Raw genomic sequence first — 8,874 nt, 5'->3', positions numbered from 1 at the left:
CTGCTTAACTCAGACTTCAGCGGAAACGGAGGGGCAGGAGTACAGGGTTTCAGGAGATGATCTTGCTTCTTTTCTCTTGAGCATACCGCAGTTTCTGTTCCTGTTTCAAGCATTTGGAGGCAATGAGGATGTGCATGGTAAATAGGGTCTTTCTCTTCGTGTCTTTCGCAGAACTGAATCTGGGCTACGCTCAGTGAGAACGACTCTCCCTCTTGCTCCATGGTTTAGAACCGAGGTGGATAACCATAAATAGAGGAGTGGAGGAAAGCCAGTTTTGAGGGAAGCAAAACATTGTTGTCTGCCATGTGGAAATGGAGAGATTAGAGAAGTTGGTGAACCAAAGTCTTTGAGAACATTTCTCCCTCGCACGTCTCATTTTGTGACCTCAGGAGCCTTACTCTTATTTTGGGAGTCCCTAATAATATATGCTTATATTGTGTGTTTGCATAGATTTTTATATGTATATTTTACTTATGTAGCTATCATGGCTTCAAAATTTCTATTTCAGTTTGGGGCGTATTACTCCACAAATTCTAATTCAATCTCCTGGACACAGATGTTGCAATGATGATTTCTGACCTCCATATGTGGTTATTATAATCCACTCTTTACAAAGAAACAGCAAATAACAATGGAAGTTCAAAGTGGTAGAAATTGCTAGCAACTGAAAACATCACTCTTCTGTTCTGCATTCCTTGCAGTCTCTCTAGTAAATATATGTTGTGGATTGTTTTATTCCCCAATATTCAGAACCCTATATATTTTAAATATACTCCTTGCTATAAGCTCTGACAGGTACATTCCACTGGAGTCGTGAAGCTGTGACCAGGAGAGGAAATCTCACTAGCGCAGAGAGGCAAACTAAGCTTATGAAACTTACCACAGGAATAAATAAAAATGACTCTCAACCTCAGTGCATTCAGCAAAGCTCAGCGCTTTGAATTGGCTTTTCCTCATTAAATTTCTCATGCAAAGACAAACACACACATGCACACTTTTCTATCTGATTGTTCTGATCTCTGGAGTAGAGACTTAATAGTATTTATTTTTACATTCTTAATTGTTTAAATTCTTTATTTTAAATTCCAGAGGTATCTGGATATTGTGGTAGTAATCAACTTGTCAGAAAACAGAAATATAACTGCTAGCCAATGCCATCTTATTGCTAAACCTAGAGAAAAAAAATATATGTATAGTTGTTTTTTCATAGTAGAAGAGAATATGAGCTTATGAGGCCCTTTTGCTTGGTGCTGTATCTGAAAGTCCATAAATGTCTGGATATGATATGAAAAACGATATTTTTTTAATTCGTGATAAAAACAGACATTGTTTTAATTGTGTTTGAATGCCATTGGATCAATATTTTTGACCTCTAGAAAGAGTCACATCCATTTCTTTTCAAAGAACATGACAGATTAAACCTCTGATCATTGTTGGGAAAAATTCTAGAGATTCTTCCTCCTCTCTTTGGAAAATTGTACATGGAATGAATATTGATTCTCTGACTTCCGTGGGCAAAAGAACTTATCTCAATTTTCTAGGGAGAATTTGACTCAAAATCAGACGTTGTCACAGTGAACCAAGATTGATGTAGCCTGGGACTGTAATATTAAGCCTCTAATTTTTTATTACAATTCCTGATGTATCACTCAACTAAGATTTCCTTTTTGAAGCAGGGCTATGGAGCACTGTCAGAAGTTGTTTCTGCTTGTAGTTTTAAATTCTACACTTTTGTGAACTTAATGGTTTTATTGGTGGCTAGCTATAATGAGATACCAGCTGTTATTTCACATGCATCACTCTTCTTTTTCACAATATCTGAAAAACCATCATTTGTGGAAGGATGTAATCACACAATGCCCTGAATATTTGCCTTTAGAAGACTTCTAACTGTTGGAATCCTTGCAACTGCAGTGACTTTAAATCTTTTGAAAAGGTTGTAAATAGAGCATGGTAGACTCACTTATCTATTTCTATATGCAGAAGCCTAGTACTTATTTCTCTATATAGACTTAAAGAATCATTTATATAGAGAATGCATTTAGTTTGTATAGAATGTTTCTGGTTTAAAACTAATTGGACGTGTTTTAAAAGGTCATACATTCTTACTTGGCTGCAACTATGACAGCTGATGATTTGCTTATGAAGTACCTCATTCCGGAGTTAGAGGTAGCTTGGTGGTCTTAATAATTCAGCTGTTTTTATATATTTCATTGATTTACTTATTCTGTAATTGTGGCTTAAATCCCACTTTTATATCATTTCTTAGGCTTACAGGCCTTTTCAGAATTTTACTGCTTTCCTGTCTGATAGCGTAAAGTACAAGATTCGCTTCAGTCCTCCTTGCAAAGCTATAGGGAACAAGAATAAGAATTACATAAGGAATGAATTTCTCCCATTATATCTATATGTGTTAGGCACATATTCACATACGGGTGTTACTAGTTTTATATTTGAAATAGATCTAGAGGTGAATCACTTAGGGTTATGTATACATAACTGTCAAAAGTGAGAAGTGTTTCTCTTTTCTCATACCTCTGATGCTCACCTGAAGGATTCTTCAGCTGATCATGTTTATAAGTATCTTTTTTGTTTGGTGTGCTGTTATTCCAATGACGAAATCAAGGAGTTCATACTTGTCTCCCTGAAATAGTTCAGAATAAAGCCAGGAAAAGATAACTTCTTATCAGTTAGATAAGCCTTCATTCACACTGCTGCAAAGAGCTGTTCTGTTTCTGTTCATTCACAACACCTTTCCTATGCCAAATAGTATTAGTTATTGAAGATTGGCATTTGAATGAATTTGCTCGTTCATTTTTTTTTTAATACAAACTTTCCAGTTTTTATACAAGATTTTGTTAAGTACTGGTGACAAAATTTTAGGTTTCAGAATCAAGTCAGATCAGCATCCAAAAAATTGAAATCTTGGTCCATTTGTCAAGCTATTACATTACATCTGTAATATACTAGCTACATTTCACTAGTTACTTTCTGTCTCAAGCACTAGATATTTGCCTATATAAAATTAGCCAATAAAAGTCTTACTTTGGGGAAATGCAGAAGATTCACATTTTTAGCATTTGAAAACCCACATTCAATACTTGTAGAAGAATGTGTATTTATCACCAGAATATACTCAGCTAGCTTCTGTTATATGAATTTATATTTGTGAAGATGGAGCAAAAACCTTAGAATTGTATTGGAACTTGTATTAGTAAGGTGTGGGCTGTGGAAGGAGCATCTCATATAACTCTAGCTTAAATAAACAAAACTTCAATCACTTACATCCCAGCAAAACCAAAAAGACCCTGGTCACAAAGACAAAAGATAATGCACTTTGGTAGATTTGTCAAAGACAAAATTTTGGAACAAAAAGTCACAATAAGCAGAAAAGCATTTAAATGTCTCGCTAGAATTCGCACATCAGTTAAAAGTCTTCAATTGTAGATCTGAATAATACCAAATAAATCAAATCTGACAGTCATTTCTACTAAATACCTTCTGCTGTGATCTGAATACCAGCTGTCTGATGCTCTCAAATATGAAGCAGGTTATGGAGCTGGATTAACTTCATCCCACCTAGAAAGGTGAATATGGTGTTCTCACTTTCAATTCTGTTTAGGTGATAATTAACTAGAAATAAAGAAGTAAAGATGATACAGCCATTTTATGAAATTACGATCCTGCTATTAGTCTACATGTTGCATTGAAATCAATGTAATTTAAAGTAAATAGGATCTATGAGATGAAGAGAATTTTGTTCTTCCTGGACATTTTGTTTTGCTCTTAATCCTCAAGCATTTTCCACAAAGAAATGTCTGATGAATTAGACCGTGAATTATTTAGGGGAACAAAATAGAGCAAATATAACCTCTGGAATAGCTCTTGAGCAAGAATATGGGCCTTTTCTTTCTAAGGCAGAGAAAAGATTCAGAAAGCCTCCTAGACTATCCACTGTGTCTTTAAGACTGTCAAGGGGGCTATAAATTGCCATACTTCAGCCTCTTGACTGGAGCTTCTACAGCTGATTTGTTGTTGGGGAGCACTGGGCTCTCCAACATACGGGTTCCTCTCAGAGGAACCTCCAAAAAAAATGTCCTGATATAATGCAGGTTTTAAAAACTACTTATAATTTTTTTCCCAGCCTACCTTTCCGTCTTCTATGAATCACTGATACAAAAGCAATTTGAGTAATATTTCACCCTAGTCAGTAAGATAGGACAAATGCACAAAATTTTGGGGAAGCCAAATGACATTAGTGTATTTTTCTTCAAATAGCTGATTATGTTAATAAGTAAAGATGTCAGTTATGAAAGCCAGGCTTCATTAAATATTGATCTTTAACTTGCAAAGCTTGTCCATATCTTATTACACAAATAAATGAAAAATTTGAAAAGCTGTTAGCCTGTAAGAACCACTCATGATTTTGCTAATAATTTTCAGGAACACTGCTGATGACATGCCACCTTGGGGGCAGCCTCAGTCATTTATTTACTTTTTGATGTTTTTGATATAGCATTGTCAGAACAGGAAAGATGCAAATCAATTAAAAATCCTCGCTTTGCCCAACCAGAATAATCTACCCACACAGAGGGCCTTTGATACATTCAGTTTTATTATGAAATAAAACACTGCACATATCTTACAGCTTTTTGACGAGATTCATTTTCAATCTTTGTGTCGGGAGATGGACAAGTGTTATCTGTAAATGAGAAATGTATGAAAGGTACTCAGCTAGTGCTGAATTTCAATGAACTCTGTGGTTCTAATGTCATGAAGCTCTGTCAAGTGTTAACAGAAATTAAAGCTAAAATTCATATGGAGCTTTCACAAATCACAGCCTTATCTGTCAACATTTTATAATAACCTAACAGTTATGATCTATCAAGGTATTAAAGTGCAATTCTGATACCCAGAGGAAAAATCATGACATTCTCCGACCAGTAAAATAACAATAAATATTTGCATTGAACAGCATTGTCAAGCTTTCCTTTCAAATTTCTCTCACTAATTGCATTTCAAAAAAGTTCTATTACAATTGCTGAAAATAGACAGGAAAAAAAGCACTGAAACTGTTATAAATTTACAATACTTTAGATAACACTAGTTTATGTTTATTTAACATTTCTTTTTTCTTACGTTTTTAAAAATAAAGCCAATTTTGAATTTTTGAAAAGTTAGTTAGAGCTTGCTAGCTTCTGGCCTGCATTACAGCTTGGTTTTGCCACTCCAGGGTTCAAGGGCCAGGAAGTGTATCCTAACAGTCAGTGAAGGGTTAGATCAGCTTTATCTGACTCCTTCCTATGCAAGAGTCATGGAGAAAATTAACTATGCTGTGTTAGGACATCTAGTTAGAAATACTACATTTAAAAAATTATCTATGAAGATGCATCTTAATTGTCAGTTTGATGCTGCGTTTTCTGTGAATGGTTCAGCAGTTGTGTATTTGTTCAGAGTGTGGAAAACTGAAGTTCACTTTTAGTATATACTATACATATATACCAAGGACACCTACGTCTCAAATGGGTATCCTAATACTGGAAGCAGAAGTGTATTTGGAAAGGTATCTCTTTCTCGAGCGTAACAGCAGATACATATAAGATTTGTAGTAGCTGTATACAGTGAGCATCTAGGGTCAAGGCTTACCCTCTAGCCTGCTAAGTGTCTAAAGACACGTGCTTTGGAAACCTAGGTTCAGCTCTCTCTAGCTAGAGGTAGATGCTGAAACTGTATTTCCCATGTGTCCAGTGGAAGTTGTTACCAGCTGGTCTATTTATTAAAAAGGGGAAATTCTTTGCTTACAGGAATCTGTACTTTCATTTCCTTTGCACTTCTTACAAATGAAAAGGGGAGCTTTATGGATTTTTCATTTCTGCAACAAAAATCCTAATCATTTTAAATTTTGTTTGCTCTGAAGCATTTTTTTAAGTAACCTTTTTTTTTTCTACCAAACCATAAATATTCTCTCTCTCCTTAAGTTATAAAAGCCTAGTCTTAGTGTTGTGGACATATTGTATTAGCTATAATAATTGAAGAGCCTTTGAAGAGCTGCCTTTTTACCACTTTTTCTCTGTGCATATACCAAGTGATTTTTTCACACCATGACCCATTTAGAATAAGTTTTATTTAACTGTAGATTTTCACAAGGATACTGTCTGCACCCTGTACATAAGTTTGGATATGTTTAATGTGAATCACTGCTTCAAGAATTTTCATATTTAATCTATTTGCTGCTGTCATCAATCCATGAGAGGTTTTGACTTGTGGTCAAACATGCTGTTTAGGAGAAAGGCACTAAATGCTCTGCCTCTCTAGGAAAGAAACTGTTCCAGACCTGCTTTGGACCTAGAAAGGCGCGTGGCTGGGCCATCCCTTCTTTACCCTGGTGCAGCAAAGCCGTTGTGTAGAGGTCGTCTTGCATGGGACCGCTTCGAGTTTTACAGAAACTGTTCTCCATGTGCTGGGATAATTTCACTAAGACCAAAGCTGAACTGAAGGAATATCGAGGGGAAGATTTCTTACCTTCACTATAATCCTTATAAGCAAACCTCAAGATGCTTGCTACAGTAGCCAACAGGTCTCTCATCCCCGAACCTTACCAGGTCTGCACTATTGCACTGAGGATTTGCTCAAAATATGCTTGTTTTGTTAGATCCTGGTATTTTGTATTTCTGACTGGTCTTCAACTCTCTTGTGGTTTTTTCCAGTATTTTATGAATCTCCTTCCATTTCTGATGTAGCGATACAAAAATAAGCAGGGAAAATTGCAGTCAAATTGATTGCCTTAGTAATTTTAAGGAGAGTTATTAATGTTTATTTGTAGGGAACAATGGCCTACAATCTCTTCGCTATATAATCTTTAAAATGATTTAATGCAAAGCTTATCCCTCTCTTGTGCCAAAGAAGTACTTTTGATTTACATGCATATATGAAAGCAAAACTAGAATGCCTGAGGAAAAACCCCAAAGTTATCACTTCAGGTTTATTTTTCAGAATGAGCTATAGGTTATGGCTGTTACTTCATCCAGCTTCTAGGCAGGAACATAAGGGTAGGTAAAACTGCAATTAGATAAATGCTTGGACTCTCTTTCTTTGCTAAAGAGCTCTTGGTCAAGGAGAGTTGGTAGAAGGAAGGAAATTGCTTTCGTGCTGTGATCTCTTTTTTTGTCTAAGAACTGCCTAAGTACTACCGAAGTACTAAGAACTACAAAAATAACACTGTAAATGTATTCCAAAGCCTGTTATTTCAGATGACTTTTCGTACCATAGCATACTAGATTTACAGTAACCTAAATGTATTATAAAACTGGTGAGTTTTGGAGATACATCCCAAATTATTCCCCTCTGGAGTGTCTTCACTCTGAGATTATCTTTGAAAGAGAAAAAGATTCTGCTTGGAAGGGTAAAGATTAGAAATTAATAGTGGCCAGAGTCCAGGAAAGGCTACAAAAACACCTTCCTTTCACATGCAAACATTCAGTAATTGAGAAAATAATGTTGTTCAACAGAAACATTAAATCCCAGTTTAAAAACCCTCCTTGGCTTTTATAGAATAAGTATTTCAAATATGATTAGGATCTCTCAAGTTATTTTTTTGTCATATTTGAAATAGTGTATTATGCTAGGATTTCAGGCTAACTTTTCAATTTGATGTGCTTTATGTAATATTGTGCATAACATATGCTCAGTTTTTCAGTATATCTATTTTGTTTTGGTAGATAGTGGACATCATAAATTGTAGGATACCAGAAGCTAATATTCTGTGGCATATTTCTTCTGCAGTTAATGTCTCTCTCCTTTATGGTATTAGTGAAGATAAAAGTGCTTGTAAATACCTAAGGGTGTATGCTGTTTTTACTCACAAGAAATATGCTTGACTGTAGCAGCACAGAAGAGGAATTTGTGAATAGCAAGCACTGGAGCTCAGAGTCTTTGAGTTTACTGGATTCCAGAACGTGAAATATTTTTCACTTTGGATTGCCCCTGTATGCACAGATAATTAAGATGCTTGCCAAAGGGCATTGCAGGGCACCTCCCATATGGTCTAGCGGTTAGGATTCCTGGTTTTCACCCAGGCGGCCCGGGTTCGACTCCCGGTATGGGAAGTGTCACTTCTTTAGCCCCACGTGCAGTGGGACTCCCGCTCCTCGGGCCTCTCCACCCAGTGCAGCAGGAGCACGAGGAGAGACAAATATAGTGACTTTATTGGGGCAGAGGGATAGTATAGTGGTTATCACATCTGCTTTACATGCTGAAGGTCCTGGGGTCAAGCCCCAGTGGAACCAGCACCAGGAAATCTTTGGGAGGTTGGACTAGATGGTCTCCAGAGCCTTCAACCTTACTGATTCTGTGTCTTTCTTTCTACACTGTCTTGTCTCACTTGCTTGGGATTTGGGTCTGGGGCTCTCTTTGATCTGTTGGACTTGGATGAGTCAAAAAGCAGAGGAGCATCTTCTGGAAGAGGGGCCAGAAATGCAGCTGGAGGCTGTGTAATGTAGTGAGCCTTTAGGCTACAGGAAGCTGGAAAGAGCCTTTGTAACTACAAAACCAGGTGGATTTCAGATGTTCCAGCGATTTGCGATTTGCACAATTCTTCCTATTCCCTCTAAACCCTCACAAGTTTGCTACTTTGACTAAAAGTTTATCCTGTAACTAGATGCCTGGACTTAGAATCTACATAACAAAAACTAGGAAATCAAATTTAGTACCCACGTTGTACCAAGACCACTTCACTTTTTGATTTTACTTAAGTACTGACTTTTGAAAGTTAGTTTATAGGACCAGTTTCATTTTAATTTCATGATTCATATCATTGCATTCTATTGAGGTTTCAATGAGCTTGAACAGAAAAGACAAAAAAGATAAAAAAAGAAA

General features: G+C 36.4%; 1 non-coding gene across 1 annotated transcript; it reads left to right on the top strand.

The window, feature by feature from the left end:
* Positions 1–8,033: 8,033 nt before the first annotated feature.
* On the top strand, positions 8,034–8,105 carry TRNAE-UUC (transfer RNA glutamic acid (anticodon UUC)). The gene has a single exon. It is a non-coding gene; the product is annotated as a tRNA-Glu (tRNA).
* The last annotated feature ends 769 nt before the right edge of the window (positions 8,106–8,874 follow it).

Source organism: Rhea pennata, chromosome 8, assembly GCF_028389875.1.
Source record: "Rhea pennata isolate bPtePen1 chromosome 8, bPtePen1.pri, whole genome shotgun sequence".
Lineage (NCBI taxonomy): Eukaryota > Metazoa > Chordata > Aves > Rheiformes > Rheidae > Rhea > Rhea pennata.
This window is presented reverse-complemented; position numbering and strand designations above follow the sequence as displayed.